The sequence below is a fragment of the Ranitomeya imitator genome, chromosome 1, assembly GCF_032444005.1.
Source record: "Ranitomeya imitator isolate aRanImi1 chromosome 1, aRanImi1.pri, whole genome shotgun sequence".
NCBI classification, from domain to species: domain Eukaryota; kingdom Metazoa; phylum Chordata; class Amphibia; order Anura; family Dendrobatidae; genus Ranitomeya; species Ranitomeya imitator.
Window position 1 is genome coordinate 1,149,948,133 of NC_091282.1, and position 17,232 is coordinate 1,149,965,364.

A 17,232-nucleotide genomic window follows, 5' to 3' on the forward strand; every position below is an offset into this window, starting at 1 on the left:
TCCCTATTTCTGGCAGTTGTGGGAGAATCAGTTGCTCCTTCACGGTAGCTGTACCCGTGAATCTTCTCCCATGCCATCTGGAGGTCCCGAGTCCCTAGAGGAGACCCCACAGGAAGATGTTGCTGGGGAGGTTGGTGAATCTAACCTTCAGTACCCCTTCTCCGTCATGGCGGGGGAAACAGAGGAAACTGAGGAACCTCAGCGAGAGGCGGAGGCAGACAGCCATCCGGCACCCTGCCTGCCAGATTTGGGAGTCCAGGTGGATGACTTCCACAGCGAGCAAATGAAAGATCCTACCCTAACTCCGGCTAGGAAAAATGTAAAAATGATAGATGGGGTACCCGTAGAACCTGACACTAGGCTAGCGTACCCGTATATGGTTCTTGAAAATGATTTGCTCTACCAGGTAGAAAAAAAAGGGGAAGACACAGTGCAACGGTTAGTGGTACCCAAACCTTATCGGCGGAAGGTACTGGATTTGGCCCACGGACATATAATGGGGGGGCATCTGGGGGTACAGAAAACCACAGAAAGGATATTGCATTGTTTTGTGTGGCCTGGAATACATTGTGATGTGCGTAACTATTGTGAGTCCTGTCCAGAGTGCCAAATCGCGGCCCCTAAATCTCAGTTCTGTAGCCCTTTGGTACCCCTTCCTATCATCGGGGTCCCTTTTGAGAGAATTGGGATGGATTTGGTTGGGCCCCTTCCCCGATCCGCACGTGGGCACCAACATATCCTCGTCATCATGGACTATGCCACTCGTTACCCGGAAGCCGTCCCTTTGCGTAACACAGCTACCAAGACGATCGCCAAGGAATTGGTACAAGTGTTTAGTCGGGTGGGAATTCCAAAACAGATACTCACCGACCAGGGGACTCCCTTTATGTCGAGGGTAATGAAGGAGCTCTGCAGGCTCTTACAAATAGAGCCGTTGCGTACGTCTGTCTATCACCCTCAAACAGATGGCCTGGTTGAGCGCTTCAACAAAACCTTAAAACAGATGCTCCGGAAGGCGATAGACAAAGATGGGAAGAACTGGGATTACTTGTTACCCTATTTGCTGTTTGCCATTAGGGAAGTTCCCCAGTCTTCCACAGGGTTTTCGCCTTTCGAACTGTTGTACTCCCGTCGTCCCCGGGGACTGCTGGACGTCGCAAAAGAAACCTGGGAAGGTCAAGTCACTCCCTTTAAAACGGTGATCGACCATGTAACACAAATGCAGGATCGTATTGCCGCTGTCATGCCCATTGTTAGGGACCATATGTTACAGGCCCAGGGAGCCCAGAGGCAAAGTTATGATAGAGGCGCTAAGGTCCGTACATTTGCACCCGGCGATAGGGTGTTGGTCCTAATCCCTACAGTGGATAGTAAATTCCTGGCGAAATGGCAGGGCCCATTTGAGGTCCGAGAAAGAGTTGGTGAAGTGAACTATAAAGTGTACCAGCTGGGTAAGAGAAAACCGGAACAGATTTATCATGTGAATCTGATAAAATCCTGGAAAGACCGCTCTGCCCTAACGGCGGATCTGCCCCGTCCGGTTTGTTCACCTACTGTACCAGAGGTGCAGGTTGCTGAGACTCTCTCAGAACGACAAAAATCTGAGGTTAAGCAATTTTTGTTACAGAACCGACAGTTTTTCTCCGAAAAACCTGGCCGGACTAAGTTGGTGAAACATGAGATTGTCACAGAGCCTGGCGTCACTGTTCATGTGAAGCCCTACCGGATTCCGGAAGCCCGCCGTGAAGCCGTCTCCCGGGAAGTGATGGCAATGTTGGACTTAGGAGTCATTGAGGAGTCACACAGCGCCTGGTCCAGTCCAATTGTGTTGATACCTAAACCGGATGGCTCCATCCGGTTTTGTAATGACTTTAGGAAACTGAATGCAGTTTCTAAATTTGATGCGTACCCTATGCCCCGGGTCGATGAGTTGATCGACCGGCTTGGTAAAGCCCAATACATTACGACCCTGGATTTAAGAGAGAAGACGGCATTTGCTACACCGGAAGGTCTGTTCCAGTATGTCTATATGCCATTTGGACTTCACGGAGCTCCCGCAACGTTCCAGAGATTGATGGATCGAGTCTTGAGGCCTCACAGACAGTACGCTTCTGCCTACCTGGATGACATCGTAATTTACAGCATGGACTGGGAAACTCATCTCCAGAAGGTACAAGCGGTGATTGATGACCTGCGAGATGCAGGTTTAACGGCAAACCCCAAGAAATGCCACATCGGGCTTGAAGAAGCCCGATACTTGGGCTACGTGATTGGCCGAGGAGTGGTTAAACCCCAGATCGACAAAATACAGGCAATTCAGGGCTGGCCACAACCAGTGAACAAGAAACAAGTGCAGGCTTTCCTGGGGATTGCCGGCTATTATCGCCGGTTCATACCCAATTTTGCAGCCATGGCTACTCCCTTGACGGATCTTACCAAGGGGAAGGGTTCCGTCATGGTAAAATGGACCTCAGCTGCTGAAGAGGCCTTCCACAGCCTGAAACAGGCTTTGTGCTCTCAGCCCGTACTAGTGACTCCTGATTTCAGCAGCGAGTTTGTGGTACAAACTGATGCCTCTGATACTGGTGTCGGAGCTGTACTTTCCCAGGTGAGGGACGGAGTCGAACACCCGGTCCTCTATCTCAGTCGGAAACTGAATGTACATGAGCAGAGGTATGCGGTGGTTGAAAAAGAGTGCCTAGCCATTAAATGGGCTCTCGACTCCCTAAAGTATTACCTGGCTGGTCGGAAGTTTAGGCTGGTCACAGACCATGCCCCTCTCAAGTGGATGCACCTCCACAAGGACCGTAATAGTCGGGTAACCCGGTGGTTCCTTGCCCTGCAGGCTTACTCTTTTACGGTGGAGCACCGACCTGGGGTGCAGATGGGGAACGCCGATGCCCTATCCCGAGTGCACTGTTTCAAAAGTGTTCTTGCTCGACCGGAGTGGTCTGAGCAAGGGGGGGGATATGTAAGACTCATGCTGGTGTGGTAGTTGGAGGCAGATATATCTCGCCCAGGTGTTTGTCCTATGTGAATTAGGCCACTCAGTATCTTCAGGGTGCTAATGGGTTAATGATTGCAGGAATAAAAGATGACCAGCTGGGTGTTTCCAGTGTCTGCCTGGGGCACACAGATTGCCTGCCTGTGTGAGACAAACGTGAGTGAAGAGCTCTGCTCAAGAATTGTGTGATGTTACCTGGGTGGGAGAAGCCCCCCCAGTTGTTGAGATAGCAACGTATTTGTTTAGTTAGTGCCGGACAGGCTAGGATTTATTTTTATGTTTTGTTTTTTGTGTTGCTTTCACGTTAATAAATCTGACCTGAGGTCAGCCTGCTCCGAAACCTTCTATACGCCTCAGATTCAATGCACAAACCACGTGTCCTTTGACCCCAGAAAAGGCGATCCCAGAGTGTTTTGTCACAGTCCCCCATTCTGGTATAAATATTCGCCATCCTAAGTCTATCCTGGTATATATATCCCCCTTCCTGGTATGTTTGTCCCCCATCCTGGGCCCCTTCCTGGTATATATGTCCCCCATCCTGGTATATATGTCCCCCATCCTTGGCCCATCCCAGTATAAACATGATTCTCATCCTGGGCCCATTATGGTATATATATATATATATATATATATATATATATATATGTGTATACAGTTAGGGCCAGAAATATTTGGACAGTGACACAAGTTTTGTTATTTTAGCTGTTTACAAAAACATGTTCAGAAATACAATTATATATATAATATGGGCTGAAAGTGCACACTCCCAGCTGCAATATGATAGTTTCCACATCCAAATCGGAGAAAGGGTTTAGGAATCATAGCTCTGTAATGCATAGAGTCCTCTTTTTCAAGGGACCAAAAGTAATTGGACAATGGACTCTAAGGGCTGCAATTAACTCTGAAGGCGTCTCCCTCGTTAACCTGTAATCAATGAAGTAGTTAAAAGGTCAGGGGTGGATTCCAGGTGTGTGGTTTTGCATTTGGAAGCTGTTGCTGTGAGCAGACAACATGCGGTCAAAGGAACTCTCAATTGAGGTGAAGCAGAACATCCTGAGGCTGAAAAAAAAGAAAAAATCCATCAGAGAGATAGCAGACATGCTTGGAGTAAAATCAACAGTTGGGTACATTCTGAGAAAAAAGGAATTGACTGGTGAGCTTGGGAACTCAAAAAGGCCTGGGCGTCCACGGATGACAACAGTGGTGGATGATCGCCGCATACTTAATTTGGTGAAGAAGAACCCGTTCACAACATCAACTGAAGTCCAGAACACTCTCAGTGAAGTAGGTGTATCTGTCTCTAAGTCAACAGTAAAGAGAAGACTCCATGACAGTAAATACAAAGGGTTCACATCTAGATGCAAACCATTCATCAATACCAAAAATAGACAGGCCAGAGTTAAATTTGCAGAAAAACACCTCAAGAAGCCAGCTCAGTTCTGGAAAAGTATTCTATGGACAGATGAGACAAAGATCAACCTGTACCAGAATGATGGGAAGAAAAAAGTTTGGAGAAGAAAGGGAACGGCACATGATCCAAGGCACACCACATCCTCTGTAAAACATGGTGGAGGCAACGTGATGGCATGGGCATGCATGGCTTTCAATGGCACTGGGTCACTTGCGTTTATTGATGACATAAGAGCAGACAAGAGTTGCCGGATGAATTCTGAAGTGTACCGGGATATACTTTCAGCCCAGATTCAGCCAAATGCTGCAAAGTTGATTGGACGGCGCTTCATAGTACAGATGGACAATGACCCCAAGCATACATCCAAAGCTACCCAGGAGTTCATGAGTGCCAAAAAGTGGAACATTCTGCAATGGCCAAGTCAATCTCCAGATCTAAACCCAATTGAGCATGCATTTCACTTGCTCAAATCCAGACTTAAGACGGAAAGACCCACAAACAAGCAAGACCTGAAGGCTGCGGCTGTAAAGGCCTGGCAAAGCATTAAGAAGGAGGAAACCCAGCGTTTGGTGATGTCCATGGGTTCCAGACTTAAGGCAGTGATTGCCTCAAAAGGATTTGCAACAAAATATTGAAAATAAAAATATTTTGTTTGGGTTATGTTTATTTGTCCAATTACTTTTGACCTCCTAAAATGAGGAGTGTTTGTAAAGAAATGTGTACAATTCCTACATTTTCTATCAGATATTTTTGTTCAAACCTTCAAATTAAACGTTACAATCTGCACTTGAATTCTGTTGTAGAGGTTTCATTTCAAATCCAATGTGGTGGCATGCAGAGCCCAACTCGCGAAAATTGTGTCACTGTCCAAATATTTCTGGCCCTAACTGTATATATATATATATATACATATATATATATATATATATATATATATATATATATACTGAAGGCATCAAAAGTATGAATTAACACATGTGGAATTATATATTTAACAAAAAGTGTGAAACAACTGAAATTATGTCTTATATTCTAGGTTCTTCAAAGTAGCCACCTTTTGCTTTGATGACAGCTTTGCACACTTGGCATTCTCTTGATGAGCTTCAAGAGGTAGTCACCCGGAATGGTCTTCCACCAACCTTGAAGGAGTTCCCAGAGCTGCTTAGCACTTGTTGGGCCTTTTTCCTTCACTCTGCAGTCCAGCTCACCCCAAACCATCTCGATCGGGTTCAGGTCTGGTGACTGTGGAGGCCAGGTCATCTTGCATAGCACCCCATCACTCTCCTTCTTGGTCAAAAAGCCCTTACACAGCCTGGAGGTGTGTTTGGGGTCATTGTCCTGTTGAAAAATAAATGATGGTTCAACTAAACGCAAAGCGGATGAAATAGCATGCCGCTGCAAGATGCTGTGTTAGCCAAGCTTGTTCAGTATGCCTTCAATTTTGAATAAATCCCCAACAGTGTCACCAGTAAAGCACCCCCACACCATCACACCTCCCCCTCCATGATTCACAGTGGGAACCAGGCATGTAGAGTCCATCCGTTCACCTTTTCTGCATCGCACAAAGACACAGTGGTTGGAACCAAAGATCTCAAATTTGGACTCATCAGACCAAAGCACAGAATTCCGCTGGTCTAATGTCCATTCCTTGTGTTCTTTAGCCCAATCAAGTCTCTTCTGCTTGTGGCCTGTCCTTAGCAGTGGTTCCCAGCTGCTATTTTACCATGAAGGCCTGCTGCACAAAGTCTCCTATTAACTGTTATTGTAGAGATGTGTCTGCTGCTAGAACTCTATGTGGCATTGACCTGGTCTCTAATCTGAGCTGCTGTTAACCTGTGATTTCTGAGACTGGTGTCTCAGATAAACTTATCCTCAGAAGCAGAGGTGACTCTTGGTCTTCCTTTCCTGGGGCGGTCCTCATGTGAGCCAGTTTCTTTGTAGCGCTTGATGGTTTTTGCCACTGCACTTGGGGACACTTTCAAAGTTTTCCCAATTTTTCCGACTGACTGACCTTCATTTCTTAAAGTAATGATGGTCACTCGTTTTTCTTTACTTAGCTGCTTTTTTCTTACCATAATACAAATTCTAACAGTCTATTCAGTAGGACTATCAACTGTGTATCCACCAGACTTGTGCACAACACAACTGATGGTCCCAACACCAATTATAAGGCAAGAAATCCCACTTATTAAACCTGGCAGGGCACACCTGTGAAGGGAAAACCGTTCCCGGTGACTACCTCTTGAAGCTTATCAAGAGAATGCCAAGAGTGTGCAAAGCAGTCATCAAAGCAAAAGGTGGTTACTTTGAAGAACCTAGAATATAAGACATCATTTCAGTGGTTTCACACTTTTTTGTTAAGTATATAATTCCATGTGTTAATTCATAGTTTTGATGCCTTCAGTCAGAATGTACAATTTTGATAGTCATGAAACTACAGAAAAATCTTTAAATGAGAAGGTGTGTCCAAACTTTTGGTCTGTACTGTATATACACACATATATACCCACAGTATATGTGTCCTCCATTATGGTATACATGTCTCTCATTCTGTGCCCATACTGGTATATATGTCCCCCATCCCATTATATATGTCATCTTGGACCCATCTGGGTATATATGTCTCCCATCCTGGTATATGTGTCCCCCATCCTGGGCCCATCCTGGTATATGTCTTGATATGTCTTGTGTTAATTAATTTAAAAGCGAGCTGCCCATTAACAGCAGCCCTTCTCTTGGTATCCGCAGTCTGAATAGGAGCGACCAGCACAAAAAGTTCTAATTCTAGCCAGGGTCAGGGTATTGTGTACAGTGGCATATAGATGGTTGGAAGTTGAGTATGGTGGTTGCTGGTAGTAGAGATGACTCTGGAGCAGTACATATATATTATTCTTATTATTGATGTGCTCATGTACTAACATTGTGGTAGTTGAATACCCTTGTCATAGTCTATGCTTGCACAGAGGTCTCTGCTGTCTAATTTGTACGATATTTGGTTCTATACATGTGGTATGCTGCTCAGAGAGGAGTGGATATAGGCTGATGAAAGCCAACATGTGGAAGCAATATATAGGGTCAAACAAGTGAGATGATATTAAAAACAAAATCCTGTATTGGTTTTGTATTTTTGTATCAAATAGCACAAAATATAATCCAGCAGCAAACAATCTGGAACATGATAAGTAGAATAGCTGTTACAATATTTGTATGGTAGTAATTGTGCAGATGCAGGTGCCACACTGTTCTGTTTGCTCTTATTTCAAGATCTTAGGATGCATTTACAATGGTTAACCCATGGCAGGCTGACCAGACTTCCTTGCAAGACAGCTAGGAACTAAAACAGTGGTACAACTTAAATGGTGGAACTTAAATGCAATATGTGTATTTCTTACTTTATTGGCTTTTCACATTCCCTGCTTTTTGAAGAAAAAAATAATATATTGAACAGCCCCAAATGTGTTTTTTTTCAACTGTTTTATGGAATGATTGTTAAAGGGTATCTGTCAGCAGGTGTTTGCTGTGTAATTCGAGAGCAGCACAATGTAATGGTTATGAGCTGGATTCCAGAGCTGTGTCACTTAATAGGCTGTGTGACTTTGTTTCAATAAAATCAATGTATTATCAGCAGGAGATTATTACTACAGGACTAGTGTTGTGTGCCTCCCAGTCAACTGCTCTGTGTGATCCACTCCCACCACTGATTAGCTGCTTTCTGTTGATGAATAATGTACAGAAAAGCTGTCAATCAAACATTACACACAACAATGTGCTGCCTAAAGTGATTATTTTTAAGTGAGTTCGAAAATCATTTTGCTCGATAAACGAACGTTTTGATGGTTTGTCAAGTAATTGGTAACTTGTGTAGATGAAACAATTTTTGGGATAAAGCTTTCATGTCAACGCAAGTTTCCGAATAATCAGAAAGTGTATATGGCCCCGTTTTAAAAAGCAAAGATTGCATAATGGAAACTGTATGTTTACATGAAAAGTAAAGCAACGAAGAACAGCTTGTCAACGGAGTTGCTGTAACCAACAAATATGAAAGAAAAATGCTTTTGAAGTCTTTCAGTTCTGAAGATATATAGCAACCATAGGGGCAAGGATTTTTCTGTTCTCATTGTCCGTTATCTTGTTGAATAGCATTAGGTTTTTTATTTCATCTAAAACATGGAGTGGACTCAATAAAGAACAAAGTCTTGATAAAAAAAAGTACACAATTCACACACAGTTTCTTTTTAAGTGGATTGAAGAAGAAGGAAAATTTATAAACGGAACACACATACTGTACAGTCAAGCTTGAAAGTTTTGTGAACACTGCAGAATTTTTCATATTTCTGCATAAAAATGACCTAAAGCGACATAAGAATTTTCACACAAGTCCTAAAAGTAGATAATGAATAACTGAGCAAAAGATATTAGACTTTGTTATTTTTTTTTTACTGAGGAAAATGATCCAATGTTCTATGTCTGTGAGTGGTGAAAGTATGTTAAATTTTAGAATAAGTATAATTTGAAAGTGATATTGCAGAGAGATGTTTCCAGCTAATGGGATTTCAATTAAATATGAGTGGCCGACCTATCTAATGTAAAAACCAGGCATCATCGCGTTTGTGGAATTGTATAATGACACAAACAAAACAGACATGTCCTCGAGGACCTTAGAAGAAGAGTTGTTGATGCCCATCAAGCTGGAAAAGGTTATAAAATCATTTCTAAAGAGTTTGGATTTCACCAATTCTTGGTCAGATAGATTGTGTACAAATGGAGGAAATTCAAGACCATTATTACCTTCCCGAGGAATTGTTGACCAACAAAGATCATTCGAATAGCACGGTTGCATAATTGTCCATGAGATCCCAAAGCAAGTCAAACTAACACCATAGCAAATAAAGGACTCTGACATTAGCTAATCAGGTTAACCCCTTAGCAATAATTGATGTACTGGGTACATCGTATGTCGACTCCCTGATTTTGATGAGGGTTCAAAAGGCGAGCCTGCATCGTTCCTGGCAGATGATGGCTTTGATCATCATCCATCATCTGCCTCAAACATCCGCAGTAAGCAGAGTAAAGCAGAATAAAGTTATAGTTTTGAAAATGCCAAGTCAAAGTCTGGAATCCTATAAAAATATTGTGGATGAACCTAAAGTGAGTGGTTCATGGTAGAAAACACCCAAACTACAAAGTTAAAGCTGTTTTTATGGGAAATAGGCTAAAATTCCCCCACACAGTTATGCAGGACTGATTAACAATTACCATTAACATTCCAATGCACAAGGGGATCTCACCAGATGCTAAAAGTAAAGGTTCACATACTATTGCCATTCACTGACATGTGATATTGAATGATTTTCGTCTTCCTCCACCTCAACATCACACCCAGTACAATCTACAGAGGTGGCACCCAAATTCCCCTTGCTTCCCCCCACGTCCCAACTCTCCAACCATACAATTGACTGTACAGAACCACAGATGGGTGAGTCTGAAGAGCTGTTCACACATTCTATGCTATGTTAATCACAAGTGTTCTCAAAATCTTCGCAGAGTCTAGTGGAGGAAATCTGCACCAATGCCCCAATTTTTTTTGCTTGGAACCGGGGCAGGATGAAGTATGGTCCGAACAGTATCCTGACCCTCATCATCAGATGTTAACCCCTGTAGGGGAGGTGATCCTGATGAGACTCAGATATCTGAGTCTCACGTGGACTGTACTGTACTGTCAGGGCAAGAAGAGGAAGAGGTTGACTCCAAGGGCGAAGAATGTGATAACACAGAGGATGATAATGAGGTGTAAGATCCCAGTTGGCATGAACATAGAGGCACACAGCTGAGTGGATCATCTGAGGAGGAAGAAGAGGAGGTTATGTTGCACCGTACGTCGCAGTGATGCAGCCACAATAGGCAATGCATCCTCAGCCACAACTGTGCCTGTGACCAGCAGTGTCCACTGGTCTGCAGCTTGCAGACATGGCAAGGTTTGCCTAGTCTGGGCCTTTTTGACACTACAAAGGATGAGCCAATTCAATAATGTGCCAACTTGGAAAAAAAAGAGTTCAGGTGAAAAGTGCAATAATTTGACTACTACATGTATAAACTTTCACATGCGCCATCAACATGCTTTGCTGTGGGAATCCCACTGCGCAAAAATGCGGACCAGCAGAACCCAACAACCATCAGTCGCCCCATCAATCGCATCTGCTGCTTCTTCCACCTCTATGACTGTGACTGTGACAACTATTGAGATGCAGGTCTTCGACTGCAGAACCTCAGGTTCTTTACTTGCTTCAGTCACGCTGACCGAGAGTCCGCCATCAGCTGTAATGCAAGCGGACATGCCTGCTCTCATAGTGGTCTGTGAGTACTTTGTACTCATCTTTTGGTGGTATAGATTCCTGATTTTGTGGCGCAATCAGGAATCCAGTTTGACACCACCGTCCTCACAGAAATTGACTTTTTCAAAGTCTTTTTCACTGAAGATTTTGTAAATCTCATGGTGTCGGAAACAAATTTATACGCCCAGCAATTTTTATCCCAAAATCTGACTTAATCATTTGCCAACTGGACCCCTGTAAACACCATAGAAATGATAAAGCGCTGCGGAATATGTTGACGCTATATAAATAAAATTATTATTATTATTATAAAGCTTTGGGGCCTGGTTCTTCACATGGGGATAGTGAAGAATCCAGAAATTCGGCAACATTAGAGTGTTGACATCTTGTATAACACTTCAGTGTTCCGCATGGCTATGCCACTAACCCGCTTTGAGGCCAAATTCCGGCAATACCTGCCCAGTAAGAGGGCCAGGCCAGGTACAGAATGAAGCTGTGCAAACTGTACGAGAGTACCTCAGGGTACACCCACAAGTTTAGGGTTTATGAAGGGAAGGACATCTGGATTCAACCCCCTGAATGCCTCCTAGTGGAATCCCCACATGTATTCAAGCTGTCTAGCAGCTGCAAATCATGCAGCTGCGTCGACATAAACTAAATCTCTGAGCACGCTGAAATACTCAGAGACCACGTGAGCATGCTCGGAGCATACTCGATCATCACTAATGCCTACCTGTCCTGGGAGTGACTGGGAAATTTGTGTGGGATTTGGTGCACTCACTGCTGGATCAAGGCTATCAACTCTATGTAGATAAATTTTATGCCAGTGTTCAAGTCCCTTTCTACGCGAGCTGCCGCAGCCTGCAGTACAGTCAGCAGAAATCAGCGAGGCCTCCCTAAGACATTAAAAGGGCAGATGCTCAGAAAATCAGAAAAGGCGAGAACAGAGCCCAATGATCTCTCTGATCAAGTCCCCCATCTGTACAGTGCCATGAGAAAAGCCAAGATGTGGTACAAGGAGCTGGTAGTGCAGGCCAAACCGAGACCTTCCTTCTGTTCCAGGAATTAGTGATCAAGGCCCTAATATTTGTCAGTCAGGAAAAAGTGGGCCCAGTACTTCAGGAACTGAAAGTGCCTGTGTTATACCAGGCTAACATTTCTGTAGTGCAGAAGCAAGGAAGGATGCAGAAAGATGCAAAGTGTATTGCAGAAGGTGGATACGCAAGGACTCTACTTTCGCCCCCGGAAGAAGCAAAGGGCAAAACATATGTTGGGGTGAGGGGGGACACCTAATCCATCTACATCACATGGTCCAGTGGCTTTGTCTTTCGTACTCAGGTACTGTGTCTCTTTCACTTGTTACATTGCATGTGTAAAAGACTTTTTGATCACACTAGGGTATACTTGCATTATGTTTAGTGTAGATCTGTGTTAAGATTATTTATGGGAGGATTCATTTACCCCTCTGCTCAGAACACCAGGTATATAACATTTTGGCTTTTGACATAATTATTGCACGGTACCCATAATCTATGTATTAGCCTCCTTATCTACATTTGATTTCACATTGGGTCTTTGGGTTTTGACTCATGGGATATATCCCACACTAATTTTTTTATGATCATTGAACCTATATATACTTGAATTTTTCTTGTCTGAACCCCAGGTTACCCATATATCAATAATTGCGGTATTTAACCATTTTTGGATTGGATTGGGGTTCCTCTACTGGTAACTTTGCTTTCTGCTGTTCTAACCAGTGTTTTTATAATTTATAAATAAAATTTAATTTTTATTCTTACATATGGTTCTCTTCTTTCGGCTAACAAAAAATGTAAGTCCGAACTTGGTTAGATATTGTTGGAAGTCCGATAGTTTTTCTAAATTTGGACACTATTGAGTAAATTAATCTCTATATAAATTGTCTATTGACAGTGAGTAAGCCAACAAAACGGGCAAGCAATGCATAAGCTCCGCCATTCAAAATACACAGAAAACCCAACAAAAGAAATGGACACTAGAGCTAAAAAAATATATAAATTTATCCAGAATATTCTAGAAATTAATCAAAAAACAATCATAAATAACCAATGAATGGAGACACAAAAATAAGAGACACAATAGGTAAGATAAACAGGCAACACACTAATGCCCCTTCCAGGTGGAAGATGTCACAGGATTAATCAAAGTAGCCACTTAATAATGTGAATACACTGCATATAGAAATTAATAATATCAAAATTGTATATAATAAATATAGAAGATAGCAGAATTAAGTATATAGGGTAACAGGTCATGGTGGCTAATCAAACCCTAATACCCGGACCAAAATGCCAGTAAAGATAAAGTGCACAGTGCCAGCAATGTAGTATATATAGCTCCGCAATAAGACCACAAAAGTTACACCCAAAAATTTTTAATAATTAATTAGTGGGGAGCGTATATAGACCAGATAGTAATTTATAATGTTTATTGATACTAAATTGCTGGTATACTGAATGTAGAGTGCATAATGCCAGTAGTCCAATATAAATGACCTCAAAGAATAAAGCCAGAGATAGCCAAATAAATGATTGAATCAAATATATAGATGACCAATGCACGTAGAACAGATCTGAGTAAATGAATCATATAGTAAAGTGCAAAGTCCAAGAACTGCAATAAATTATAGGGGAATAATAACCTCTGGCCATAATGGTTACTCAAACCAGTGAATACCATAGGCTACCATAGGCTAACACATCGAAAGTAAATCAGGAAAAAATCCTAATAAATATATGCAAGAAAGAAAAATAAGGGGCCAAAGATGGTAAGGGGAAATGATAAGTACACATGAACCAACCTGCTCCTGGACGCGGGATGGGGAGCTCCTACGCGCGTTTCGCACACTTACTTCCTCGGGGAGAGTCAACCAGTGTTCTAACCAGTGTTTTTATAATTTATAAATAAAATTAATTTTTTTTTCTTACATATGGTTCTCTTCTTTCGGCTAACAAAAATGTAAGTCCAAACTTGGTTACATATTGTTGGAAGTGCCATAGTTTTTCAAAATTTGGACACTATTGAGTAAATTAATCTCTCTATATATTGTCTATTGACAGTGAGATGCTTATTAGAGAAAGGGGTGTAATTGGCCTACTTGGAAGGAGGGAGCTAGTCTCGGCAGTGATAATCTCTTTGTGATAAAACATCCTTTGCATAGAAACAAGGACACACAACCTATTAAGTGACACATTGTTAAAATCAGTGTATCAGCCCCTACCCCATACTGTCCTCAGATTACATAGCAAAAAACTGCTTACAAATTCCCTATAAAAAGTATAAGAACTTGTCACCTGATTCATGCCGTCCAACCTGTAAGCAGCACAAACTGATGCCTGACTGCACAACTGCTGCCAGGTATATTTTTCTCTTAAACATTGTGACATAGATATAGGGCCGCTGCATGAAAGCTTTCGCACCAGAATTCTGGTGTAAAAGCTTTGAAAAGTCACAAAATTTAGGCGCAACTCAGAGTTTTGCCTAAATTTTGAAACATTTGGTATCTTCATGCCAATTTCTACCTGCTCAGAGAAAATGGGTGTATTTGGGCAAGGAGGCAGGCATGGCAAACACGTCAAATTCAAGACGAGCGTCGCCATTCGCTACGAAACAAATCTTACTTCAACAGAAGCTGGAGAAGGATGTGTGACAAGGACAACAGAAAGTTGTATACCGCTCTTCTGACACTCTTCATGAATCAGCAGACTGACTCTAGCACATCATCACCGTCAGGACCACAGTTTGAGCAGCATGAATTAGGTGATGGGTTCAATTTTAAAATCTTATGTCTTATCATCTAGATATGAAAATCTCTGCATAAAGCTCATAAAACTAAAGGGATATAGCTAGAATTGAGAAAAAAGATTTGCAGGGTTCTGGTATAGCAACCATAACAGTAGTCTTAGGCCATCGGACTATAGCACTGTGAACCTCCTACTACCTGCGGAATCCCAAGCACCTCTTCTGATTTTTCGGCTTACAACATTATGACATCAGGTGGCCCACAAATCAGAAGAGGTGTCAGGAATGTCGCAGATATTAGATGGTAAACATTGATCTGGTCTGACTGACCTAGCACTACCTATGTGGCCGTTGGACCAAGGTCCTGCAAGTTTCTAGTTATGACCTTTGGGCTAGAAGTTGGTTGAGATTTCAATGACATTTCAAAGGATGTCTTAGTTTCTTTTACTACATCATCTTCAATGAATCTTTTTTACAAGTCTCCTGATGTTTGTTTGCAGCTGCGTCTCGTAATACCTGTGGGTAAATGTACATTTACTTTGGAAAAAGGAATTTGCATTTATTTTGTCAAAGTTCAAGTTCTTGTTTAGTTCACTATGTAAGTCTTTATGAGCATAACAGATCATGACATCTGCTGGTAAATGTAGCCCTGTGTGTGTATTACACAATACTGCTTTACTAATAAAATATTCTGCATTTGCTTATTGAACCATGCGGAATCACTGCATCCAATGCATTGGACAGGAAATTTATCTTGCAGAGACTGAGCGTTTCCGCAAGATAAATTGACATGCTGCAGTCTCGAAAGACGCGCCGCATGTCCGTCTCCATGGGGAAACCAGAGGCATCCTTACACGCATAGTGGAGATGGGATTTCTTCAAATCCCATCCACTGTGCTGTAACATCTGGCTGCTGCAGGTTGGACGCTGCGGTTGTCTGCAGCATCCAATCCGCAGCGTTCACTAACCATGGGAACATACCTTTAAAGAGTTCTACATTATTGACCAAGTTAATCTTAACTGTACAAGGGCAATATGACAAAAGAAAAATCCTAAACTCCCTTTTTGGCATGTGCACAACCCCTACAAACTCTATGCCCTACTGGTCTACTGGCATCAACATCTGGTAAGAGGGGTGTAAAGGAGTGGAGAAGCTGTTGACACCCCTCTTGAAGATCTTATGGTCATATAATGCATTAACGTGTTTTCAGTGTTGCTTTATCTGGTTTGTGGCGTCCAACAGTTGATTAGATGCAGACAGAGTTAATTAGAGGGGTTAGCCCATGGTTGGAGGAGTTACTTTAGCAAAACCTGTTGTTTGGCATTTAGGGACTTGAAAGGAGAAGGAACAATGGTCCTGAACGTCACAGACTTGCATTAAGAAAAGTGTTTGTGTGGAAAGATGGGAGACTATAATCGGATAACATGTTCTGAAGGAAACAAAGACTAAAGGTACCGTCACACTCAGCAACTTTGCAACGAGAACGACAATGATCCGTGACGTTGCAGCGTCCTGGATAGCGATCTCGTTGTGTTTGACACGCAGCAGCGATCTGGATCCCGCTGTGCCATCGCTGGTCGGAGCTAGAAGTCCAGAACGTGTATCGTCATGTTTGACATCAAAAGCAATGATGTCAGCAACGTTTTACATGGAGCTAACTACCAGCGAGAACGATAAGTGAGTCGCCGTTACGTCACTGGATCGCTCCTGCATCGTTCTGGAGTTGCTGTGTTTGACGTCTCTACAGCGACCTAAGCAGCGACGCTCCAGCGATCTAGTTTAGGTCGGATCGTTGTCTATATCGCTGCAGCGTCGCTGAGTGTGACGGTACCTTAAGTGGCAGAAGGATTTGTTATCTCAGGCAAGTGGGTCTAAAGCAAACATTATCTATACTAGAAGCAAAAGTACAGCCAGACATAAGGGTCATAAAGGAGAAAATGGCCAGGCTGGAATGCATGTTCTCCTATGGGAAACTGAAGATGCAGTGGCACACAAAGTGTGACGCTCATCTAAAGGACTTTGAGATTAGTAGGGCGGTGTCGTAGCAATGCACTTCAGCCAGTGAGGTCCTCACTAGGGAAGATGGAGATTCCCATAATGGTTTGCAGTACTATTGTAACATGTAGTTGAAGCAATGCAACCTCACGCGTGACTGTGAAGTTCTTTAAGTGTTGTGCCTGCAATCTGATGTATATACTTCTCATCAGTTTGTTCAGTAGAGAAAAGATTATTTTTGTACTTTAATCATTCTCATTCATCTCTACCTCATTTGGTCCTGACCTGCCATGTCAAGTGCTAGCATGTTTTCTGCAATTACATATCTTTAAGGTAAAATAACACACACCTAGCCAGGATCCCCATTTTCCTGTAGCATGGCAGGATGCAGATATGACTCTTGGTCACGGCCGCCCCTCGCATTACAGGGGTCATAAGACCTTTACAACAAATCCACAGCCGCTGATCACCTTCAGCCATGTCATTTTCTTCCAACAGTTTATTTTTGCTTAGTCAGAATGTGATGGCTGAAAAACTTGCATCTATTAATGTGCATCTAAGGTAAAATAAATACATAATGATTTAGTTGTAGGCTATAGGGTTCCCTGACAATGGGAAGGTAGTTGAGTGCAGTGCTTCCCTCCGCTTTCACTGTCAGTGCCACAGATTTACAGCTCAGAAAAATAAGGGGAGAACAAGAGATACA